At 42.6% G+C, this 26,889-nt stretch overlaps 1 protein-coding gene across 4 annotated transcripts in view; it reads left to right on the top strand.

Moving 5' to 3' along the window:
- LOC116332312 (kelch-like protein 29) overlaps positions 1-26,889 on the top strand; it is a 255,737-nt gene that overhangs the window by 49,558 nt on the left and 179,290 nt on the right. The gene's annotated exons all lie outside the window — the stretch shown is intronic.

Below are 26,889 nucleotides of genomic sequence, written 5' to 3'. Positions count from 1 at the left end.
GATGGTGGGAGGAGAAGAGAACACAGTGGTGGTGGTGTTGGGTGGGGGTTGTTTTGGACCGCCTCAGGCTCAGACCGTTAAGGGCAGCAGCACTGCTGCTGGAGTGATCTTTCAACAAGCTAATGAGAATATTTAACATTTGCTGAGTTTACAGTGTGTTGGAAGTCATTCGTCACTCCATTGATTCAGATCTTGCTGGTATATGTTGAGTGCATAAAATGCCTGCCCTCAGGCATGAGGAGGATCTTAAAGTTGTATGTTCAGTGCAGAAAAACATGCCATAATACCTCATTAATTTTTAATCAGCCAATTAGAAGCTGAAGCATTGTGTGTTTCCAGATTTTTTTTAATTTTTTCTAGGCTTTTCTGTTTGGTTTTGCACTGCTACAGAAACAAACAAGCAAAAAAGAAAAAAATTAAAGATTGTCATGACTATTTTATTGCTTTATTTATCAATAAACAAAGATGTCAGATGGCTGCTCCTCGCTGAGCCTGGTTTTGCTGAAGGTTTCTTTCTGTTAAAAGGGAGTTTTTCCTCCCCACTGTTGCCAAAGTGCTTGGTCATCTGATTGTTTGGGGTTTTGTCTGTATTATTGTAGGGTCTAAAGCACCCAGAGGCAGCTGTTGTTGTGATTTAGGGCTATATCAGTGGCTGGTGGGAAGGGACATTACAAGGCATGAAACTCCAAAAATCGTGACAAGAAGTTGGCTTGGGAATTCAGTAATGCCAAAGATGGCCGAAACCATAAACTTAAGCAGGTGATGAAGTCATCCGTCACTCCACGTCCAAGTGATGAAAGTTAGCCTGACCTCAGTGTGGCTGCCAATTAAGAATTATTAATTGATTGCATTATTATTATTAATCAACCAGCTACTATATAACTATTTCTAAACACTAGAACTGCTTGGGATTTTGTAAAATCGTTTTTTAAAATAAAACCCTTTTATCTGATACTTTGACTTTTTCTAAAACGGGGTTATTCGTCTTATAATGAATTTTTGGGTGTGTGGGATAAAAAGAAAAAAATCATCACATCTTGTACCTAGATCCACCGTGGACGTCGATAAGGCTTCAAAGAAATTAATGCAAAACAACAATTGTGCATGCCAGGTTGCTTAGCAACACGTTTTGATATGAACGCTGCTATAAAAGGAGCCTGAGCTAGCTAGATGTGACGGGTCGATGAATATATAGGCGGCTGTCGTTAGATAAAAGATGATTAATTACTGCAGGGCTGAACGGGCCACGGATGGGATGTCGAGTCGGGGCAGAGCGGGGGAGTGTGTGAACCCAGCAAACATGGTTGAACTCCGGCGTCATCTCCTTGGTCAAAACTGAGCACAGTACAGTCGCAGAACTGAACCGTGGGTGGACAGATTTTTATTGTTGTCTATTTTGTTTCGTTATGATCATTATGGAGATGGTAGAGAGTAATTCTTGATCACAAGCTTTTGCTTGCTAGAAGGTTTAATAATAGCATCTAGGCGGTGTTGAAACCCAAAGCAATGTTGTAGTAACATCCACAACGTCGGTTCAGCTGAGAGAGACCCGGGCAGTTTGCAGGATGTGTGAAGCTCTGTGGGAATTTTAGCTCTCGGCTGAGAGTCCAGAGTGTGGAGAACTAATGAGAGCAAAAAAGAGAGAAATCCAGAGCAGAAAACCGAACTGGGCTGGTTTCAGACCTGACGAGCAGAGCTGTCTGTGCCAAATCGAGAGGCTAACAAGTTGAGTATGGAACAGAGCAAATTAAAATTAGATTTTTAGGAAACATCATTTTTGCTTTATCAATCTAGGACACGTTAAAACATTGACCAACCAAAGGTAATCAAAAGTTCATGCAAAAAGTAATAATGTTACTTGTGCCAACCTGGCTGAAATTAGTTACATTGTGGCTAGTTGTATTTTATGCTCCTCTGTGACAGAACTGAACTCTTATCACACACACACAGACATACACACACGCAGACACACACACCATGGATTTTTTTAAACTGAGATGTGTGCCTTCCTTTGTGAGCTGTTACAGGAGGAAAAAAAAGTGTGACAGAAAACCAAACATCAAGAACACATCGCTGAAGCCTTTCCACTCTACAGTCGGGTCTCATTGGCTTCCACAGTGGAGCACTGCAAAGGGTGGCTCTCTCTCTCTCTCACACACACACACACACACACACACACACACACACACACACACACACACACTCTTATCACCCGATAAAACCTCAAAGGGTTCTTCCACTTTCATATGCTTTGCTTGGTGACCTTCACAGCTTACATACACCCACTCAGAGAGGAATATGTAGCAACACACGTACTCACAAAAAAGACAAGATAGATAGCCTTTCCAAAAAACATAAGAAGAGCCCATCTTCCGTCTGCGTGACGTGTCAAACCGCTCAGTGACCGTGATGCGACCTTACTCAAAGCAGACAAGCCAGCCGGCTCGAAGCGAGGTAAACGCGCGCGTGCGTTCCCGTGTGAGTCTCCGTCGGCGTGCCGTGTGCCGAGACTCTCATGTAAGCGGCGACGAACCGGTACCGTAACCGAGTAGCAGCCTTGCACTCTGCCTGACCCCTGCAGCGATGAGTATTACATGAGCACTGATGCTGAAGCAGCCCAGCTCAGCCTAGTATGGCACGGCATAGCTCAGCACAGGGACCCATGACTATTTAATGACCGTTTCCAGGGCACAGGCCTGGAAACATGCTTCCTCCTACTTCACTGTGTGTTTTTCTTCAGCCACAGAGAATCAAACCGTACCCCAGTGAATTAACATGGATGGAGGCTGACAGAGGCAGCATGGGAGACTCAGCACTTCACTGCTGGAGTATGATATAAGAAAAGAGAAAAAGGAGGCCACATGAGACTCGGATTTCTTGCATTGCTCTGCGACGATTCGGATTATTTTCGGTTTCCAGCTGAAGCTGAAACAACAGTGGCTGCCGATGACCCCACCACCGCCCCCGCCTCATCCATTTTTAATGGGATGTAACAGCAAAAGATCAATTTTTAAAAAGGAATTGTTCATTGCTTGCAGCATTTCTATTAATGAAGGAGTCCTCAGCAGGGCACGTTGTTTGTTGTAATCACAGATATTGAACAGTAACATGAGCATCATGGAAATCTGCATGTTAGCATATTTATGTTTTACTTCAGATGTGCTGTAAATCGCGGGTCACTGCTTTCCTGTGAAAATCACATTCTTCTTAATATTAAGTTGCAGGACATTAACAGAAAACAGACATTGCAGTAAGCTTGCTGCGCTTCACAGTCGAGGAGCAATTTCCTGTTAGTGCAATCTGCCATTTTCAGAAAACATCCGTAATATGCTCGCTATAGTCTGTAAAAAGCCATGACCTGCTATTGACGGCGCGGCGTAGGAAGTAAACGGCACTCACAGCTGATCCAGCAGCGGTTCAGGGGTTTCATAATTCAGACCGGCTCGACTGACTCAGGAAAAGTTGGCCCGCAGTGTTTTCTCGTGGTCCCTTCTGTTTCTGTCTTCAAGTGGCCTCCTGTGTGGGCGACTGCACAATTATCTTCCTCTGCCGCAACCTTATTAAAGGTGACTAAGGAAGCTGGGACGACGGAGGACGAGTGAAAAGGTTAATAACGACGGGTGACAGAATGATGGGTATTCTTGTTTTTCTTGTATAGAAAATATGCTGCCGGTGACTGTGTGCGTTTGATGGTTTTTTTTGATTGGCTGGGACTTGTGTTTTATTTTGACTTTAAAATGACTTCGAGCCCGATCCTGTCAGCACTGTGATCATATCCCTTTATTTGCAATCAACTTCTTACACGAGCACGCCTGAAGTAAAATGATTTTTATGATCACTCGAGCCGTTTCCTCAAGCAAATTAGCTCCTATTCAATGCAGCGGCGAAGGGTGAAAGCTGAGTTTGAAAAGTAACACTCACCGTGGTGAAAGCAGAGTTTAAAGGGAATTTTATCACCATTTCATATCATCCTGTATGAATAAATGTGCAGAAAGACTAAAAAAAACAGCATGTTGCATCAAAGCAACAGACAGTTTATGCAAAACTTCTAAACAAACATTTTGATATCACCTCTGCGTATGTAATGCTTATTTTTCTTCCTGTAATCTGTGCCGTTTGTCTGTCTGTTTGTTAGCAGACTAGCATCCACTTTTTTCAAGTTATCATTTTCAAATTTTGTGTGGTTGTAGATACCAAAGAGCTCAAGCTGATTTAAATTTGGTGAAAATCGGGTCGAGGTCACATCCAATGTGAAAGTCGGTAAGAACTTTATTTATTTAATCGATCGTCTTCAAACTTCACAACAGTACACTGGGCCATGGGGGACATGAGTACCTGGGTTGGCTAAGCATTTGACCCTGACCTTCATTGTTAGCACGCATAATCAAAATCACACACTGCATGAGTATATTTTAAAATCTGAAGTTTTTACAGTTTATAGAAGCCGACGATTTTAGTCATTTCTGCTCGAAAAGGTAAACATAATAAAATGCAACACTTTAAGGTCATGTGTCAAAGGTCAGGCTCACATGAATTAGTGTAAAGCTTTAGTTTCCACTGGATCATCTCCAAACTTTAAAGCAATATGTTAGTGATTGGGAGAGATAAGCACTTCTTTTGTTTGAGATCTTTAAAAAAAATTATTTTCTCAATACTATAGTTTTATATGACTTTGACAATGACACGAAAAGATTAATATATACTTCACTAGATTCAATGTATCAACAATTCTGATATCAGCATAAGACATGGGGTTTTTTGAGGGGGGGGGACATGAGAGAAGCACAGGAAAAAAGTTATGCAGTTTGCGACAGGAAGGAAATAAAGGACGTAAGTTTCACATAAAATTATTTTTTAGATGAAATTAGAACAACATAAGAGTACTGCTGTCGGTATCTGAAACAGCTACGGAGCAGGATGTTTCTGGATTCATTATTTGGTACGTGCACGGACAGATCTGGAGTTAAAGATTCAAGAATGCCGATCTGTCACGATTTTCAGGTCGCGGGCTCGCACTGTGACTTTTTCCCTTTATGTGCGTGTCCCTCATCGTAGCCAATCGGCGCAAAACTGACAAGTCATTGTCTTCTCCTAAGCCACGGTAATTCATCAGCACTTGAGGCGGCTTTGGCTGATTGCATTTTCGACAGAGTAATCTCCACTATGTCATAGAGAATTTGGCTTTTATGGCAGAGCGGAACTTTGATGCCAAATACAGGAGGACAGCGAAGGCGAATGTTGAGAGTTCGCCACGCTGGGTCTGATTACAAATTGAAAATCCCCGTGTGCATCTCCACCTATGCATGACTTGTGTACTTCACTGTGTGTGTGTGAGAGAGAGAAAGAGAGTCGTGTTTGTACCTCTCGAGATGTGATGGAGCTTTTCCATCTGCTGCTCCCTCAGGCCTTATTTCTTTCATCTCCTGAGATATTCATAAACTGTAACAAAAATAATGGACACTGAAAACCACCTTTCATCAGACTTTTTTTTCTTTTCCCTTCTCTCGCTCTCTCTCGCTCTCTCTCTCCTGTGTGCTACACAAAAATGCACTTTTTTTTTTTTTCCGTTTTCCATCTCTGCGGCCACAGAGCAGCAACAATAGTCGCCGTCCAGCTTCAGAGCCGCCACCATAACGGCTCTAATTAACACAGAAATCCCTTTGCGGCTCAACAAGAAAAATGGAAGCATTTTCCACTATTTTAGGACTTTTTTTTTTGCTTATGCATGTAAACTGTGGAGGAAACTAATGAGCAGGCAAAGCAATGCTAAGATGTGCAGCTTTTAAATGTCACTATGTTGCACGAGTTCAACTTCAGCCTGGGAAAAACACACGTTTCCTAGGAATACGCTCGAGAACCGGGCTATATAACTGGAAAAGGCTGATAGGGCTGGGTATCTAGAGGTAACGTCAATCCCTGGGTCCATGATAATACTTCACTGTCATTTAGAGAAATGACCATAAGAAGCTATTTAGAAGAAGAAAAAAGGAAAAAGTGGAATAGCCTGAGGATATCCAACCTGCGAGTGTAGCCTAACGGCCCCTATGCGTTTTTCCAATCAGCGCCGGCCTGCCAGAGAATTATGCTCTTTGATTTCAGGCGTGGGGGCTTCAGATCTGAGGGGGGGTATCATTAAATCAAAACTAACTAACAGGATGCAAGAGTTTAAACTTGTACATCTCTCTCGCTTGTTAGTTTCATCCAGACTTGTGCTCCATGGTTGATTAAATCCAATATTGTCCATTAACTGCTCATACTGCAGTCATTTGGAAATGTAGAGACTCTTTATAAGAAGATTTCCAAAACTAAAGGCCCGGTGGAACGCAAGTATATTAGCAGGTATTATTCTGCCTATTGTAAATCTCTCCCGCTTATTGCTTCCTTGTGACAAGTAATAACGTGGAACAGTGTGTGTACTTTCATTTGGCTTCGGCGGTTCTGGGGATTTTTAAAAAGGGAACCCTTCTAATTTCCACTCGGCGAGCTTCAGCTTTCAGCGGCAGCCCCTGAGTTTTCGCTCAAAGCCCATTTTCGACACCCCGAACAATAAGAGACACTAAAGTGGCCTCCGCAGAGCTGTGTGTTGTGGGCTGCATTAATCGATACTTTTAAATTTATATTTACTTCACTCCTGAGCTCAGTTTTGATTTCTTTCGCGGGCTGTAGTAAACACTTAACATTTACAGTAATAAATGGGGAAAGCGTGTCACCGCAGTGCTCCCGTACACCTCTCAGATGAATTCAGCAGTCATGTAGTCCAGACACTGCCTGCACTGCTGATTGAATTTCCTCATTATTGCATTATTGCCCTGAATGTGGCTCTTGGCTATGCAATGTGCTGTGTGAATGTGCACTTTATTATACCAGCTAACCCCACTTCCACCTTCGCTTCGTTCCAGTGGCTCCACCCCTCAGCCTGTTTAGACCTGTCTCAGCAGGTTGGGCATAATTGGTTGAATAAATAATTGCGGCTTTAGTAGCTGATGTTTGGAAAAACGGATCAATCACACACCTGATCTGTCTGTTGATTGGCCGTCTTCCTTGTGTCTCTTCCTTGTATTAAGCATCCTCGGGAGGGATTACCGGTGTATGTAGCTCTTAGGTGACGGCGAGGTGTGCATTATAATTAAATGACGGGTTAGCTCAGCTATTATGAGCATATTCACTATTTTGACTGACATCCTCAGTTCACACTGAGCTGACTCAGACAGAGTGAGAACCGAGCTTACCACATGCTCTCCCTACGCTTGGATGGTGAGATTCAGACTGAAAGAATCTGTGGTATGAAGTCAAGTGGATAGAAATCATATATCATCCGTTAAGTGCGGTACTGTGGAAAAAAGCTTTCGACTCACACTAGAAATGCAGTCACTCTTTCAGTTCAGGGTGTTTTAATTGGACCCCTATTCAGTTTTCAACATGACAACAACCCCAAACATAAAGCCAGAGTAATAAAGGACCATCTTCAACAAAAAGGTGTCATGTAAGAGCTTTGCTCTGCATGATGAATCAGTCTGTGATTGCATGAATTCACTGAAGAACTCACACCAACCTACCTGCCACCTACCTTGAAACTCTGAATGCAAGTGTGCATAAGAGAGCTGTCACACCGATGTGGCCAATGTTTGCCTTTTTATATACTTTGTATGAAGTTGAAGAATAAATACTGGTTGTGACATTTTTTTTTATTTGGCAGATGGTTATGGTTATTCCTTTTAATCACTGATGTGTTATTCTGTCTGTAAACACGGTAGCTCTAAAAGTTTTGAATGAATATTTGATTTACATCCACCAAGTTCTTCAAGGTCGGCTTAATGATTTATTGGTGGGTAACTGACAGAAAGTCTTAGAATTTGAAAGCTGTGATTCTTACAAGTGTGGTGTGCATTGTCAACATATGGAAAGTAAAGTATAAAGATTTCAAATATCATGTCAAATTTGACGTCTGACCACCTTTGACCCCCAAATTTGTTACATCTCTAAAGAAAAGAGAACGAGCTGCTTAGTTAGACATATACTGCAATATAATAGATTTAATAATAATTTAATAAACTCAAGCTATTCATGTCTGATTTTATTTGACCTCCTACATAATGTTTAATGTACAAACTAGAATTTTGTTCCCTTAAAAGTAAATACTAAAGTTAGGTTTAAAATAAACTTAAAATTGTGATTTTTGGGCTGAATGAAAAACAGCATGTGTCAAATCATTTTTGGCTGTAGATCATGCAAACATTATGGATTATTTGGAAAAAAAAAAAAAGCATAAATCAGAATGCAGCACATCTGCACCGTGAGGAAGCGGCGGTTACTAATTCTCTCCTGAGCTCCACAGAGTTCCCACCGGAGCGCCGCGTGTGCATTGCCAAAAGTGATCTTTGCCCCAAACAACTTCTGAGGGAAGAATGGCAGGGCCGGATGCAAATGAAGTGGGGTCGAGCCATTTAATACATGGTAATTAGACTCCACTGTGGCATTGAGGGTGACCTTTTCAGCCGTGGCCACGAGTTGTATCTCAACAGAATGAAACCCGCTCTAGAAATAAGAACGGCATTAAGTGAAGTCCGGCGAAGTTGGGAAGGAAATTATTCATCTTGTCAAGCACACACACTCTTCCTGCTTTATTTACTTTGTCCTACACGCTTTTCATAATTGCATTCTGCTCTCGGGGAAAACGTAACCAGCTCAATCTCCCCCTTCTTTTTTGTGGCAGAGTTTGTTTGGCGCATATATTAATACATTTAACATTCACTCCTGATTGTACAGGCTCTCTCATCCACATGCACATTAGTCATTTTGGAGATAAAACCAATTTCAAAGCTGCTGATGTCGATGGATTTGCCTAACAGATAACTTTGAACAGTGGGAGGAAATGATACAAACAAACAAAGTGCTGAATCTATTAATATTATTATTGTTATGTTATTTTTTAATTTATTTTTCAGTTTTTTTATGATGCTTCGGTGTGATTGCTGCAGTTACCCCGCCAGGAGTGTGTTCACATTAAAATGTTTTATCCACGATTTGTAAAGTGTAATGGCCACTCTGTTAACCTCTCAGGAAAGATGGTAAACGGCTTCATCGCTCACCTGAGTGGACCGCGATGCCCCTGTTCTACCCCCCCACAGAGTCATAGAACAAAGAAACCGGAGAGGAAATGAATGCAAAAGACATTTACTGAAAACCTGCAACAAACAGACTTTCCAATCACAGTTGAGCAACTGTAACTAGGTTTGGCTCATTCAGCAAAGTGGTGTAGGATACAAGGTGCTTTTAGGACTCTGCAGACTTGAAAGTGATCGCCTCAGTGAATCTACCTTAGAAACAGCTGGAGGTAAACAGCTGATTGTAGCCATGCTGTCCGTGACTGGAGCCTCTATTTTTTTCTCTGCCCCCTGTGTAGATAATTAAAGGACCTTTGTAATGCAAGTAACAACTTAATTGTAACCAGATGTTGTTATTGCGACCTGTCCAGGGTGTGCCCCGCCTCTCGGCCTATGGTGGCTGGGATAGGCTCCGACACCGCCGCAACCCTGATAAGGGTAAGCGGATGGATGGATGTTGTTATTGAATTTGGTGTAGTAATGAGCTGCTTTACTGTCACCAAAATCACACCAAAACATGTGATTTGAATACAGTAACTCTGCGTAACACATTAATTCAGCTCAGTTTTATTTATACAGCGCCAAATCACAACAACCGTCACCTCAAGGCGCTTTGTATTGTAAGGTAATACAATACTAATACAATAATACATAAAGAGGAAAAACCCAACACTCATGTGACCCCCTATGAGCAAGCACTTTGGCGACAGTGGGAAGGAAAAACTCCTTTTAACAGGAAGAAACCTCCAGCAGAACCAGGCTCAGGAAGGGGCGGGGCCATCTGCCGTGAACAGTTGGGGTGAGAGAAGGAAGACAGGATAAAAGGAAGAGAGCCAGAGATTAATAACAATTACAGCCAATACTGGCATATATGTGCTGTTATTGTTTGATTTAACAATAAACTAATGCCATTTATGAGTTTTTATTTAAAGTCTAATTTCAAGCTCACTGCAGTAGTGTTCAATTTAGTGAAATATATTAAACCTATTGCAAGTATGTAATTGTTTTGCTATGGTATAAATTAAAGTAAGCGCTTTGTATTGATGGCGAATGCAAGGTTGTCATAGTGAGGCTTTTATATTAACCACCTATTCTAATCAAACAGAAACGAAGAAATAAAACAATCCTGCCTCTGTTGCAAGCTTGTTTTTAATACGGACTCGTTCCTTTCTACAAAACAGGTGAGAAAAGTCTTTTTTTGTGCTCTTTCATGATCTCCACTATGAGCTCTTTGTAAATTCTTCCAGCTTTGGAGCAGCCAGTGATACGTAGTGTGCAGGCCACACTACATATTGCATGAAGCAGACACGAGGATCCCGTTTTTAACCTGGAGACGGGCCCAATTTTCCAGACCTCAGCCGAGTTCAAAGTCAGTGTCAATTGTGAACCATTTAAAGTCCAGTCCTTCGACATCATAAAACCCTTGTATAGAATTTGAAATGAGAAAGAATTCAGCCATGACTTCAATACACGTTGGTACTGACCAAAGATGAAATAAAATGAAAATATCCTCTCACAGCGGATTTCTTTTTCTGTGCTGAGTATACAGTCTGGCGTTGGACTCCAGAATCCCTGTGCGGAGTAATTGCTGAGGCATACATCCACTTCTTTTCTTTTTTTTTTTTTTGTATTATCGATAAAGAGGAGCGAAAGCATGAAAGAGAAAATTAGTTCTGTAAAGGACACGAGAGAGGGGCTATCGGAAGAATGAGAGGAGTTGCTAATGAGTGGGCTGGTTTTACACAACGCCGAATACACACCCACACAATATGCACGCGAGAGGTCCACAGCTGTGGCGCCTCATAATGGTTTGTTGAACACCATTGCTCACTGTGAATCCAACCAGGGCCGAGCTTCACTTAAATATATATATACAGTAGCTGCAGTAGCTTTGGACACAGTCCTGCACTGCTATACGTACAGTATGTATTTTTGTGCATGCCCTTGCGCACGCGCTCATTCATCCTTTTTATCGTAATGTTGAAATACACAGGTTTCCAATACTGTGTCATTGTTTCCACCTTTCTACTGTGTTTGTGTGTGTTTGTGTCCTTGTCTCGGTGTGTGGCGAGGTCAGTCAGAGTGCACAGAGAAAAGTGTGTCATTAGGGAGGAGGTACTCTGGTCCCTCCTGACTGGTCTTTTCAGCCAAGTGTAACACCGGCACTGACAAATAACTGATGCAGAAGCTCTCCCGCTCTCTCTCTCGCTTTCTAACTCATTGACAAACTTCTTTCTGCACACACACACACACACACACACACACACACACACACACACACACACACACACACACACACACACACACACACACACACACACACACACACACACACACAGAGTCACTTTGTCACAACCCGTCACACTTTTTCGTAGTGTTTCACACAAACCGTAGCGTACGCGCGCACTTGGAGACGCTGGCAGCGAAAGCGCGCACACACACACACATCGAATTGCAGCCAGAGTTCTGCAGTGTTTCGTAGACACGCACGGCCGAGCGCAGAATTGCTTTGTCACATTAAGTCACACAGTCTCACACTGTCTCTCACCCGTCTCGCACAGACAGAAAAGCTCACATGTAGATGACAGTCGGCAATTTTCTTATGTAGACACAAGCTAACGTGAACACATGCTGGTAACTCGGATGTATCGGTCAGAACAGTTTGGAGAACGATATCGCGTGTCAACAGAAAGCTCAAATACATTACAGGCAGCGCATGCCAAACACAAACAACTGCATCGGTGCCGGAGCGATCGATCGGGAGGAAGTGAGTCAACCAAAAACTGCAGGCTCTGTATACTGGGGCTTTAGTCTGGGGGTCGACTGGTCAATTCATCAGTCAATATGCTCTCGTCAGACCAAATTCTCATTTGCCAGACAATCACAGGTGTTACTCTCATAAAAGGAAAAGCATCCAGGATTAGTCCATTATTGTTTTGGCAAGAGAGGAACAGACTGCCTCGTTCGGTCTTACAGAAGCTGCTGGGTCTAAATAATTTAACCTGAACAGTTACTCAGCGACTTTCAAACTAAAACCTCTGAAGTCACTGGTACGATCACATTTTTGCTCAAGCGGATTAGCAGAAATTCTAGTGTAAAGTTTCCAGCCGTTTGCACGCGGCGGCTCATCGATAACCGCGGTGTAAACACTTAAAAAAGATGTAAGCCGTGTGCAACGTATCAGAACTGGCATGTTTCAGTAAGTCTGGCCTAATGATGATTTTATGATGGCGGGCAGATCCAGCAAGGGTTTTGGAAGCACAAGCGTGTGCCAGCTGGAGCAGCTTAACCCGGACCAAGCTGCATGTGAAGCCTTATTTCTTCATCTCATCAGAATGCAAAAATGATACAGCAGAGGTCACTTGTGTTGGTCTTATACTGGTATTATCTTTGAGTATTTGAAAATGCAACATAAATAAATATGTCTGATAGCCGATGATAGCAAGTTGGCTTCAGCTCTACCCTCAATCAGCAAAAGAAAGCTGAAACAAGCACCAGAGAGAGAGAGAGATGTCTAACCTCACATGACCCGCCTTTTTTTGGCTCCAAAATGAGTCCTTTTTCATCTGTGCCCCTTCCCCGCCACCCCGCCTGTAACGAAGCGCACAGGAGAATGCACTCCAGCACTTACAGCGTTCACGTAGCAGTCAACGCACGACCGCTGTAGGTTTTGCTCAGCTGCGGTGAATGAGGCAGGCAGTGCAGCATAGTGGTACAAATCCAGTAAACAGATTTGCAGCCAGGCAGGGAAGTTGTTTGAGTCGGCGAGGGCCGTCCCCAGCTGAGCCGGCTGACTGAGAGTTTTGGGCCATGGTTCTGACAGGAACAGACCCTAAGAGAGGAAAACATGGAGGAGATGTGCATTTTAAGGAGGATGCTGCAGTATTTATTTGTCTATGTACAAACAGAGTAAAGAAAGAGGGAATATGACATTCTGTTATCTTTCTCCGTCTTTTTTTCTTTTTTTGTTGTGTGTGTGTGTAAGTGCGTTAGTATATAGTTTGCATGAAATTGAACTTTGTGCTTAAAACTTTTCTGCGAGCAGTCTAATGGTGTGTGATCTTTACGATTTTCCTCGGAACAGAATATATAATATATGGTAATGGTGTGTCTTGAGCTAGTGCTTTAACTCTCCTTGGCGCCTTTTAATGGGTAGCTTAAAAAGAGAGAATTGATTTCCTGGTTCATGCCTTAGAGAAGCTTCTGTGCACTCTTAAGAAAAAAAAAATCTGAGATTTTGTCGAACCAACTCATCTTTTCGGGCTTACTTTTTGGAATACGTGAATGCTTTTGAAACTTATCGTTAATTTGCTTTTTTTGTAGATTTCGAGACGGTTTGATGGGATGAATATGTGAGAGTTGACTTTTAAAATGAAGTTCATAAAGAACAAATGTAGTATATAGGTGTAGCCGTCCCCTGGGGCGCTGTTAGAGTTAAAACACCCTGGATTCTATTTTTTCTTCTTTTCTTTTTTTAATGGATTTCAGAAAAAGTAATGGGAGCTCGCTGCGTTCTTTTATAACACCTTCAATTAAGCGACTGTTTCTTTTCATAATAAATAAAGCGATTCTAGCCACGACAAAGGCTAGCACTGAGTTCAGTCTCAACCCCCACAGACCTACAGTGGTTCATATATTGTAAATTTCCTCAGCAGGAGCAGCCTGACAGGTCGGCTTTGTGCTAATTCTTGTACAGAATGGCTTCAGCTGCTTGTTCTTCACCCAAATTGAAGACTTGAACTCTTTAAACGGAGAAAATCTTTAAAAAGCAAAGCATTCCACTTAATCTTAAGTTTGCTTAACTTTTCCTGAGTTCCTTTAACCAGATAACAGAACTAACCTATCAGTCAAAGTGCAGCTATTTTCCACTTTAAAGAAAGTCTGAACAGCAACTTTTGAACTTTGGAAAAAAAAAAGTACTTTCTTTTCTCTCTTTTTTTTTATTTTACAGTATGCAGCTCTGTGGGCGACTGCAGCGTTACATATTTTTCTCTCTCCTGTGTTAGCAGAGAGGGAGACAGCGGGTGAGAGAGAGAGAAAAGCATGAGAGACAATGAGACTTTGCAAAAAGGGAGAGTTTAGTTTCTCCCCCGCTCTTTAGAGTTTCCCTGGTGAGTTTGCTGGCAGCTTGTTTGCTGGCGCAGAAACAGGAGGAGCAGCAGCAGTCGGAGGTATAGAGATTGCGATAAGCCCCTTCAGAAGCAGACAATAGACGGTATAATGCCGTTGGAATTAACGACTGGCGTCCCATCGTTTCTCATCTGATTAAGACCCAGTGACAATCTTCTTGCTACAGTCTCTAGTTGTCACCAGCTATGACTAATGAACTGTGATATCCTGCTCCTCTGTCTCTCTCTCCCTCTTTGCCCGTGTCTCACTCTTCACGTCACGCTCTATCGATTATTGAAATGCTCTCCTATCCCTCCCATTCTCAACACGCCCTGGAAGCTTCTCTCTCTCCTCCCCTCTCTGCTCCTTTCACTTGCCCGCCTGTCCGTGCTCTCTCTCCTCCCTGTGTGCTGTCCTTTATCTTGTACCATTCATTTGGCTAATTTGATATTTGGAGTTGATAGAGCTCTGAATAGAGGCCCCGTGTTTTCACATACATTTGTCTCCATCTTCCGATTTCTCTCTCTCTCTTTCTCATTCCCTCTCTCCCTTTTTCCTTCCGCCTTCCTCTCTTCCTTTTTTTTTTCTTCTTTTTTTTCCCAGAGTAGCGATAATGAAATCAGGCTCCAGCCCCTTCATCTGTATTAGCGGCATTTGCGGGTCTAAGAGAGACTAACAGCCTGCTAATTCTCTGCCTCTGATTCGTTAAACTGACAGACATTTGCATAATTTAGCTGCCCGCTTTCTCCTCCTTCAGAGGCTGCCTGCAGACGCTGGTGACATTGAATGGAATTGAAAGCTGTCAACATAACGACTTGTTTGATCAGATTTGGATATTTGTTTAGAGATCGGGAAAAAAGTCCAGTCGATTTCATAAACGCCAAATTTGGAACCTGCCGTGTCAGCGAGTTAAATGTTTTATTTTGTCTCATGACAAGTCAAGCGAATTCTTTTTCACGGTTAAAAAAAAAAAAAAGTGTACCTCTCTGATTCGCCTCACCTTCAAGGTCTTACAGTATGCAGGCACGCCCCCAGGAGCACGCCCCCTCCCCCCTCCTCTCTGTGATGCAGACAGATATGAGCTGTGGCATCTCTTTTTACCATTTTCTTTTGAGCTACCGTGTCTCAGAGCTCAACAGCACTTCCAGTGAATAATGTACACACACACAGTCACATGCACCAGCCACATGAGTCTGCAAAAAACCCACACACACAAAGGCTTCCACCGATTTACACACGATTCCTCTGTGTGTTTCTCACACAGCGTGCATACAGGTGTTCCATTAACCTTGCAGGCTGTGTGTCTAGGTAGCCTCATTATGCTGCATTATTAGCTTTAAACTCGACTGTTTGCTTTGAGGACCTGCGTGCACGCATGCACAACAACACGCTTAGTTTTTCCACCCTCCCCGACCCCGATGTCAGAGGGCAGCCGCAATATATAGTCATGCTTTTCACCATAGATAAGTGACTGCGTGAGGGAATGAGAAGTTATGCGAATGTGTGCGGGAGACCCTCCTCCCTCCACCCCTGCCTCCATGCATTAATAAAGAGATGCGGTACCAGGTGCCCTCTGTGAAAGAGACAGCGAGGAAACCCAGTAGCAATGAAGCAGGAAGAGGAGGAGTGTGTGTGTGTGTGTGTGGGGGGGGGGGTGTCGGTAATGTGGTTTGGCATTTTAGCGGCCTCCTTTTCCTAATGGTGCTTCGGTCTCGCTGGGATTATCCAGCCTGCACGCTGTGTCACGGTCGGTAAACTGCTCCGCGCCGGAGGGAAAGGGCGTGCTGAGAGGGTGGGGAGAGGGGGGACAGGGGTTTGGAAGGTGGAAGTGTCAGGAGAGAGCGGGAAATGTTCTCAAAAATGCCCGGAGGTATGCAACCTTTATCAAAGTGAAGGGGCCTGAGGGAGCGCATGAAAGAGCAACCCGCTAACCCCGTCGCTCTGTGCTCGGGCTTCACAGGGAGCGAGGCGTGGAGGCGTGGCGACTGAGCCAGCTGCAGAAAAAAACAAAACACGAAGGAAAGATGCAAAATTTTATCAGTCTTTAACATATCATCAGTCATTGTGTCTTTTTTTCCTGTTTAAATGTTTCCATCACCACTCCTTGTCATTTTTTTTCATATTTGACTTTTACAGGGCAATTAAAGAATGGCTCCAAAGAAAGCACTTTGCCCTGCTTGAATGTTCTGGAGGGACTACTTGAGAAAGTGTTCCACTCTCCTCTGATGAAAAATGTCTGTGGAAATTTATAAAACTGCACTCCCTCCGGAGAGCGGTTTGGCATTTTTGTTTTACTGACGTCCCCGCCAGCCCTGCTTTTACAATACCTGTAAATTATTGCTCTGAAGCCTTCCCTCGCCACTTTTCCCCTTCCTCCGTGTCATCTCTCTTTGTTGTTGTTGTTGTTTTTGTTTGTGGTGAGGTTTTTTTTTTAACCTTCTTATTGATAACCCCTGAATAAAAAAATAAAAAAAAAAGTCACACATCTGTCTTCCAGCACCCTTAACATTGCGCTCCAGTGCGGACGACCACACGAGCTGTGGGCACATCTTTCACGCATTTAGTGTTTTTCCCGTGCTCCTGCTGTCACAGCTCGGGTCCATCCGCACGGTGTGGATTCACAGTGGTGACTGATATATTGCTGTACACAAACATACACTATCCTCCTCCATTTCTGGCTCATCTGCTTTTCCACGTCTCTCTCAGAACCTGGGGCTGACCCGAACAGCATATCGAATTCTGCATTTCACAGCTTTTTTTTTTTTAAACTGACACTGCTGAGTACAGGAAATGTTATCCACATATTTATTCCTCTCTGGATGCAAGTTTCTCTCTGGATTTGGTCTCTACATGTGCAGGCGTGTTTATTGGCACCGTGGGTCAAAAGGCCGCTGAATTGCCCCACGTTTGCTTAGCGTGCCTTCCATTAGCGTTGACATCCCCCCCCCTCCATTCTAGGTGAAAAGCGCAGTTAGTAGCAGGCGAGTATTTCGGCTTGTTTTATTTATGCACATGTGTGCCCGTGGAGAGATCCATTATCTTCAGTGGTTACAAAGTCCCAGTGTAGGAGCTGGTGGGTGTGTGTGTGTGTGTGTGTGGGACTGTGTGTGTGGGAGTGGGGGCGGTTATTATACAGAATTCAAAACTGTTTCTACCCATCTGATTTAAGCACATTCCTAAATAAAGGGACCTGGGGGAATTGTGGATCACTCTATAACTATACTATAGCTAATATTTTAGCCTTGAAGTATGAAAAGGCAAGATCCAGATAGTTCACACTGCGCATTGAAAATGAGAAGTGGCTGGTTAAAAGCCTGCAAAAGAGCTCTGACTGATCCGGTGTAGTGCGTGGCAATTTCTTTGATGCCAATCAGAAGATAAGCCTCTCATTTGAGGGTGAAAAAAAACAGGGAAGCAAAGTGGTTAGCCTTGCCATGTGTCATCGGGATGTCACAGGCTAAGGCTTAATGCAGATCATTAGGCCCCACATATTATTAAAATGTATACTGTGGAATTTGAGCAACATTAAAGTGTCTTTTACGGGGGGAACTCGATTGAGTGAGAGTGAGACGCCTCATCTGCATTAGTAGTAATGTGCAGCTCTTTCTGGTCAACTAATTAAGATTAAATTAAGTGAAGTGATCGTCGCAGGGATTGTAGTGCATTCGGCCGGCCTGTCAGCTGAACTGTCATAGGAGCAGTAAAAGTGTAAGAACAAAGGAGAGGTAAGTGCAGTTTTAGTCTGTGTGTGTGTCTGTCTGTGTGTGTGTGTGAGGTGGTGACAAGTCATCAACCGTTTCAGCTGTAGTCGCAAACTAATTCCACTTTTCCATTGTGTGAGTGTAGCTATATTCACCTTGCAGAAAGTAGCAGTCTCAGAACTGACGTGTGTGTGTGTGTGTGTGTGTGTGTGTGTGTGTGTGTGTGTGTGTGTGTGTGTGTGTGTGTGTGTGTGTGTGTGTGTGTGTGTGTGTGTGTGTGTGTGTGTGTGTGTGTGTAATTTTATTTTAGACTGTGTGAATTTTGTAAGCTGTGCAAACGGCATATTAAAAGCCAAAGATGTGGAACCAAACACTGAGGAGGTGGTTCGGGCTTGGTGGAAGGAGATCTGGTGGAAACCTTTATTAGCTCCTGATCTGACTCAGTGACCGTCGCAATTCTGGTTGCCCGTTCCACATTTAAAGAAAATGTTCTGACTCAGCAGAAATAGTTGGTCCCTAAAAGTGCGACAGGAACCCAGTCGATGAGAACACCAAAAGTGTGCAGGACATGAAATTATCAGTATTCTGATGTTTGTGTATACTACAACATCACATTTAACAGAGCAATTCCAAACCAACCAAAAGGGAGAATAAGTGATGGGACGGTCACACTAGTCAAACTAACTTTTGGTCTCATTACCTGTGAAATGGTTTCTTTGAAGATAGGGACCGGGTCTGCAGTCAGCTGCCATCTTCAAAGTGACTTTGGTTGGTTGTTAGTTTGCGATTGAATGGGGTCAAATTAGCAATTAAATAAAATCAGTTTCTGATAATTCAGAGATTAACTCGGGTAAATTGGTAAAAATTTCAAATTTGTTGCCTTACATGCACAAAAATTCACAATTCTCCCCAAAAACACAAATTTAGATTAATTACTTGATTCAGTGCCTAGCATGAATCTCATAGCTGTAAAACAGAAATTTACAAAATTCCTCCATAGATAGTTATTTAGTTGCTGCAGATGGTGATCTGACTGCAGATCAAATATTCTGTTTAAATCAGCATGTAAACAGAATAGATTCCTATTACCAGAGTGAGCAAAACAATATACATTTGTCGCTTAAATAGAAGACTGTAATGCACTCGACAAAATTAAAATTAACACGTAGCTCTTCAGAAGGCATTTCTAACAGCTAGTTTTGCTAAGATAACTGAAACTCAGGTCATGTCAATATCATAATAAAATAACGTTAATTCAAGGGAATGCAAACTTTATTTCAACTTAAACTCTAATTCTTAAGAAAGTCAGCTTGAACTTTTTTTGTGTAGAACACAAGTAGGGGAAAACAAAGGGAATGAAAAAAATAACAGCTCTGTTTTCTACATTGTAGATGGATGACTTTGCCTTGACACTTAAACAGGAAAAGCAAAGCCAGGAGTTTAAAATGGGATTCAGGAGGTGTGGTGGTGCAGCGTGGGGAAAAGAGTGAGTCAAAAATAAGTAACAATACTTTCTACTGTGAGAGAAAGTGGTCGTTGCGTACAGGCTGCAATCAGCTGACCTTTGGGGGTGCTTTCTGTGGATTTAGCCAACTAAATGTAATAATATAAAAGCATGTTACATAAGCTTTCATGGCTAATTTCCAGCCCCTTGACACAAGAAAGCTGGTATAAAGGTGGAAATCAGTGAGTAAATCTAATCAGCATCATCAGCTTAAACTTAATTTGATGTCTGCTACGCTTGATGTAACCTAACACTGACCATGAGCACCACAGCCCCTCTGCACCAGTCCAACAGCTCTGCAAACTAACCAGTGTAGCCGCCATCACATTTCCAGTTTATGAAATGTCACTGAGCACACCTTACCTTTAAACAGACTTTGTCACACCTTTCTCCATCTCTGAGTGAAGTTATCTCACTTTCTTTTCTCTCCCTGAGAAATGCAGCAGCTGCACCTTTAGCTAGCAAACACACTGTGTGACTAACTGCACACAGTGTGTTTGTGTGTTTGTTGATATTTGTTGAGCTGTTAAATTGTTGCATTTGAAATGACTTGTTACTCCCTTTGCGCTCATTCCTCTTCTGTTGTGTTTGCTAGATGCTGAAGTACTGCAACCGCAATTTAGCCTTAAATGATGCAAAATTCAGTAGCAAAGTATTTGCCTGTTGCAAAGAGAAGCACCTCAGATGGGTTGGGCTCATTGGCACAGACAGACTGTCCGTTTTTATGAATTAGATGGTAGTTATTTGCAAACCTTCACCAATCTGTCTGAGAGTGACTGCAGTCAGTCTCAGCTGTGATTGTCTGGAGTCAGGTCGCCCAGTAGGGCAACCAATCACCTCGCGATCAACAGTTCACACACAAGTTCAGGGTGTTGCATCTCTGGGCAAACCAGCTGGTCTTTGCAACTACTTGCAATTGGTTGCTGAATGTGAAAAAAAATTCAGTGCTGTTACCGGGCTATTTTTAATCTACTGTGACTCATCCAAAAGATAATTACCTCGCCTCAAGTAGCTATTTTTTTTTTTTTTTAAAGTTGGTTTTACAATACTTAATGCAGATCATTTGACCCACATATTATGACAATGCATAGTGGCAAGTTTAAAAAGTAGTGGGCTGTGTGAGTGAGACGCTTCATGTGCCTCTGTAGTAATGTAGAGCTCTTTGTGGTCAGCTAATTAAAATTAAATTATGTGAACTGATTGCAGCAGAGATTGTGCTGCCTTCGGTTTGGTCTGTTGTCAGCACTGTCGGAAGGGCAGGAAGAATGCAGCTTTGTTTCTGATCTTACTCTGTGGGGAGTTTCAGTCTCTGAATATTGTTGTTATAGGATATAATGGGTGTCAGTTTGGTCCAGTGATAATTTACAGAAAATTCTTTACCAAGACAAAAAAGAGAAATTTTAGTTGAGCCTTTTTTTTCAGTTTACATTTCTATTTTATACCAAACAGTAGAGCAATCTGCTCACAATCGCCAGCACAACAGCTTGTAGTAGTAACCGTGAAAAACTGAAGGACTGTTTAAGCGAGGCAGAAGGAACTGGAAGGATGAGAGGCAGGATGCTGCTCAGGAAAGACGCTCTCAATATGTTCCACTTGTCTTAATGAACTTTTTTTTTTTATTTTATTTTAATTTCATCTTCATGAGGAAGCAGCCCAGTCTTTTGTCATTAAAGCTGTACAGCCTCTAAGTCTTTTACCTGCCCCAGTTTTATTTATTTTTTGAATATAGGAAAAAATACCAACATTTACGGTACCATTACCTAAAGAGCAGTGTGACCATAAACGACAGCTCGTAGCGAGGTGATAGTAAACAAATGCACAAGTGTAAAGAGCAAATATAATGTACAGCTTCTAAAAAAGGATGACGTGTTGCTGTGTTGCGTTTCACCTCTGAGTTAGTCACATAACCAGCCTCTCGCTGTAGTTTGTGAACACGTTGAAACTGTTACCAGGTTTGGGGTGTTGAATTTCAGAGCTCATGCATTTTAGCTCCTTACACCGATAGGCCATTTTATCTGGAAAGTGCTGCCGCAGATGCACATTACTCATTTTATTGTCACTTCTACAAATTGTTTCGGGCTTAGGTTTAGCCGAGACAATGGAATTTGTTAAACATTTATTAGGCCTGTGATTATTAGTGAAAGGTCGCTCCATCTACCTGTATCTTTCACCCTCCTGAATCAATGTACACTTTGACAGTTGTCCAGTTGTACATCAATGCTAATCAATGCTATATGTCACTGGGTAGTGTTATAGGTTGGTTGGGAACTTCCATTTAGCTCATACATTTGTCTCCATTTGCTCTTCCATTAATCTCCCTTTACTGTAACCCATCCAGCTACTGGCTAGCCAAAGCAGATGAGATGCCCCATTACTTATTTAGCACCACTTTAAAGGGGACCCATGTCAATTGAGAAGCCGCTCTCGTTTACGGTAACAACATTTGCCAAGCAGTCTCAAACATAGCAGGCAAAGATGGGATTGAACGAGATGGAATCAAGTCAATAAAAAAACATGGTGGACGATGTGCCCTGCGGTCAGATAGTTAAGTGAAGGTCAACATGCCAGGGCATTCTGTAATCTGGTGGCTCTCTGAACGGTGACAGGCAGATAGTGGTGGGAAAGTTGCCGGCCTTCAATATCGCCCTTAAGCGATATGACCAGAAAAGGAGAGTGATAGTTCTTCTCCGAGTAATGAAATTTTTTCTGACCCTCTTGTATTATAGTACATCCTTGTTCTGGGGAAGGCAAGTTTTGATGCATTGGGAGCTCATGTGAAAAGACATACGATAAGGGGGGGCGGGGGGGTTGTGGGAGAGAGAGGACACGTTCTCCCGAGCAGCTCCAGCTTTTCTTTGTGTCTGTGTGTGAGTGTTTGCGGATAGGCCAGCGTGGACACTTTACCCAACCTAATCATGATTCCCTTCTTTTATCTGGGTGCAGACCAACTGTCCAGGTCCATACATCACAGACCCCCCATCCCCTCACCCCTACCTCCCGCTGTCTTGTCTTCTCTCTCCCTTCTTCCACGGTATATATTGCTGTGTATCACCCACTGACACTCCGGCAACATATTAAAAAGAGGGATAGTGGCTGCTCCCTGTTATTGCCAGGAAAGTGATTTATCATGGGGCCACATTCCCACCATATTGATTGAAGGACGTGTGTGTGTGTGTGTGTGTGTGTGTGTGTGTGTGTGTGTGTGTGTGTGTGTGTGTGTGTGTTTGTTCCACCTTTTTTCCATCACTCTGGGCTTTCTAATTTTCCTTTTCTGTCATTGCCTGTTCTTCTTCACTTCTTCTCTGCTTCCTCTACTCTTTATCTCACCTCACTTCCACTATCTGTGATGTTACCCAACAACTTCATCAGTGCTCTCTCGCTCCCTCTCAACTATAGAGCCATATATAATGAGTTTTACACACTTATGAACTTGTCAGGTTGAAGAGTATTTCCATCAGTTTGGCCCAAACCCCAATGGCTTAGCAACTATCAAATAGCCCTGAAATTTTACACAGACATCAATAGTCCCAGAGGATGAATGCTAATAAGCTTCACCTAATGGTGTTGGGTGAAATTTGTCCACCACTTTTGGCTTTGAGGTTCCATCCTGCACATTTACCGAGTTTCTTTTTGTGTTTGGTATTTCTTTAAACAAATGTATGTCTAAAACGTACCTGTATTGTCCTTAGCTCTATTTTATCTTTAATGCTAACGGTTAAAAATTAGCTCGCTATGTTGCTCAGTATTAGCATGTTAGCATGCTGACTTTTAGCTCAAGATACTATTGACCTTAGTGTTAGCTCACAACGCTGCAGGCATAGTTTATTAGGTACAACTCCAAACGTTTTTCATGCCAGAGGACAGAGGAGTTGTGCAATTGATTTTATTTCTTTCTTGGTTCAGGAGGTAAAGTTTGCCTATGAATTGAAAAGTGGTTGGTTCAATCCCTGGCTCCACCATCATACATGTCGAGGTATCTCTGATAATGAAGTCTGAGTTGCCCCCAAAACATAAATGAGAGTGCAAGTGTGTATGAATGTTAAGTTAAAAGTGCTGGTATGAATGCGTGACTGAATGAGTAAATGGGGCTTGTAGTAAGAAAACACTGAATGCTTTTAATGCACTGAATTGCGTAGAAAAGCACTATAAATGTAGCGGTCCATTTACTAGTTGTTATCAAACTATTTGTGAGTTCTTAGGATTTAATACGTGCCAGTTTTTTAGACTTATCTACTCTTAATGCAGTCGTTCACACTAACCGCATAATTTCCTTGGACAAATTTGCAGCATTTGTTTATTTTTGGATCAAGCTCAATTTTGTAGATTCTTTTTTAGATCCATTAAACAGACCTGGCCAATCAGACCACTGCTTTTGGCAACAGGTGCAATTCTAGCTCAAAACGCAAACTGCTACTGAATAGAATAGAATAATAAAATAATCCTATTTTACATCAGACACACAGCTCGATGCTGTTCCAAGTCAGTTCTCTGAAATAATTTCTCTGCACCCTCAATTATGGTCCCAACTCTGTCAACAAGAGCTCCAACTGCCCCACTGACATCCTGAAATATGTAGGAAAGCGTTCGTGATACAGCTACATCTTTCAGTCAAAATGGCATCAGACAAAAGCAGTGCTTTATCTTTTTGCTTAAAAAGTTGCTGTGTTGATTAATTATTATAAAAACCTTTCCAATTAAATTTTGCCCAATGATTAGTCTATGAAAAGTTTTTGTTTTCATCAAGTTTAATTGAAGTTGCTCTTGTCTCTCACCTGACCATTCACCTCTCTCTCTCTGTCATCTTTTTCGCGCTTGTCGAGCCAAAGGAAAATGTTCCGGAATGTAATCTCAGTCAAAGTACGTTACAGAGTTTCCATTCCCCAAAGCAAAGGCTCCTCACTAAATCTGGGCATTGTTTGACTTCCATCCAACCTCTGCTGTCAGTGTGACACGGGTATAAAACTGTACAGCGATAGAACACATTCCCCAGGTCCCTTCCTCTCCTACAGTATACGTTCTCTTTATCTTTGCCTCACTTCCTTTTTTTCATTATGGTCATTTCAGTGGCCTCTCTATTTGTTCATTCCACTTGCCTAGGCTGTCTCCCAGGCCATTAATCTACACCGCTTCAACCGCTCCTCTGGGCCAGACCAGGCTGTGGCGCCACTCACCATGCGCTCTGAAAGGCTACTGTGTTCCTACAGATATGAAACGATAGACAGAGACAGAGAATGGCTTTTAGAGAGAGCACCTAGAGACATGAGATAAGTGGAGAGAAAGGGAAACATACGAGCAGCAAAGAAGATACTTGCCTCTTTTTCACTTCTCATGTCATCTAAGACAGAAGTGAAAAAATCATGTATTTGAGACCAGAGATGATGTTGCCTCGAACAACTGCACTGAGATTACCGTTGGGTCTGCCCTTTGGAAAAGGTTGAGATTTGAGGAGATTAATATGCCGTTGGATAACACGGGGTGGTGGTGGCGGTGGGGAGGGATTTGTGGCTCGCCTGGAGCCGGTCTGGACAGGCAGCAGCCGTCAGCGGTGATGAGGGACTCGAGCAGATGGCCTGGCTTAATCAGAGGGTGCTGTCCTGACTGTACATTTGCGTATACCTGGGTTTCAGATGATGCATGTGTGACTTATAGCGAGAGAAGTTTTGTGCTTGTCTTGCATTCATAAGTATATCTGCACTGATACGCGTGTCTGCGTTTAATAGGTAAGAGCAATGAAGACATGAAACACACTTGGCGGTAAATACTGCTAGCCTTGATTTCTCTGTCATTAATCATCATAGAAAGTATTGGAGCTGACTGGGTTGGGAATTTGTTGCTCAGCACATCTGAACTCTGTTTTGCTTCAGCTTTAATGTAATTGACTCTCTAAGAAGGAAACATCAGCCTTTGATTTATTAGATATTCCCCCGTACGCTTCCATTTTGACTTAAATCTATAAAAGGCCCTGTTTATGCCGCTAAATAAACAGAACAACTCAATAATCTAAACCTGTTTCCCAACATTAATCTTTGCATGCGTTCACATTTTCAGCAAACTGGGTCCATCCGCTTTCGATGCCATTACTGCAATTAGACAAATTAGCGTGCAATTACATGAGTTCCGAAAACACTGCTGTTCGTTTCATTTGACTCTTTTTGTGGGTTTTTCCAGATTGAAGTTTGACTGAGGCCATGTCCAAACTAATATGTTTTCATTTTAAAACTTATTTAAAATCCATTTATTTATTTATTTGAGAACTCTGGGGTTGCATTTTGATTTGAACTGGCAGAAAAGGAGACTTTTTTTGGAAATGGTGTTGCAGGCACCCTCATTCGCCTGCTAATTGAGTCTGTCATGCGATGGGGCAGCGTGGTGGTGCAGTGGTTAGCACTGTTGCCTCATAGCAACAAAGGTCCTGGGTTTGAATCCACCACTGGAGTTTGCATGCTGTCCTCCCACAGTTCAGAGATATGGAGTTTGGTTAACTAGTGATTCTAATTTAGCCATAATTCATGTATAAACTGGTAACCTGTCCAGGGTGTGCCCTGCCTTGAGCTCCAGCCTCAATTGGATAAGTGGATGAAAGTCTCGATGGCTGTCATGTGACAAAAGTCTAGTCATTTATTAAAGGGAACGAGGAGTTTGCAGGTGCCTCGGACCCTTATCTGTATTTGCAGTTGTGAACATTAGACACTAGGGTTGGGCAATTGGACGAATATATCGACTGTCGACGATAAGCTGAGCCCATCGGCGATCGTTTTTACACGGGCGATTTATTTATTTGTTTGCCCATAATTGAGTTTGCTAATAATGATGGAGCTAATAGAAGGAGTCAACAGAAAAAAATAATAGCGCTGTTTTAACAGCACCCTCTTTCATCTGCAAGCAAATGGACCCTCCTCAGAGTGCGCCCAAATGCTTGTTGATGGAGCTGCAGAAGCTGGTGATAGTCACATACTCAGCCGGATGGTGGACACGTGCATGCTCATGCAAATTATTCATGTTTGAGTACTTTGCTCGCACTATACGTCTGCACAAGTGGCACACCGCCTTGGTTACATCCTTAGGTTTACCTCTTTCATCTGGTTTAAAGCCAGAGAAATCCCAAATTGGTGACTTTATATTGTTTTTAGTCCTGTCAGCGTTAACGTGCCGTCATCACGACTAACGCAACGCATTTCAGGCAGTTTGTCCAAAGTTTGTTCATTCTGCGCTCCAGATGGGTTGAGCGCATTAAAAATTTTAATCGCGTGATGACCGCATTAACGCCGCATTAATGCTGACAGCCCTAAATTTTTTGAGAAATTAGTTTGTCCATGTTTGGACTTATTCTGTGTTGTAAACATGCAAATCAGTCCGTGCATGATTACATTGCTCCACCCATCAAAAAGTCATCAAAATTTTTACATATCGCCCAACCCTGTTAGACACGCATATGGGATCCAGACTGTCCGCGAATGGTGTTCTGAATCAG

This window comes from Oreochromis aureus, linkage group 15, assembly GCF_013358895.1.
Source record: "Oreochromis aureus strain Israel breed Guangdong linkage group 15, ZZ_aureus, whole genome shotgun sequence".
NCBI lineage: Eukaryota > Metazoa > Chordata > Actinopteri > Cichliformes > Cichlidae > Oreochromis > Oreochromis aureus.
This window is presented reverse-complemented; position numbering and strand designations above follow the sequence as displayed.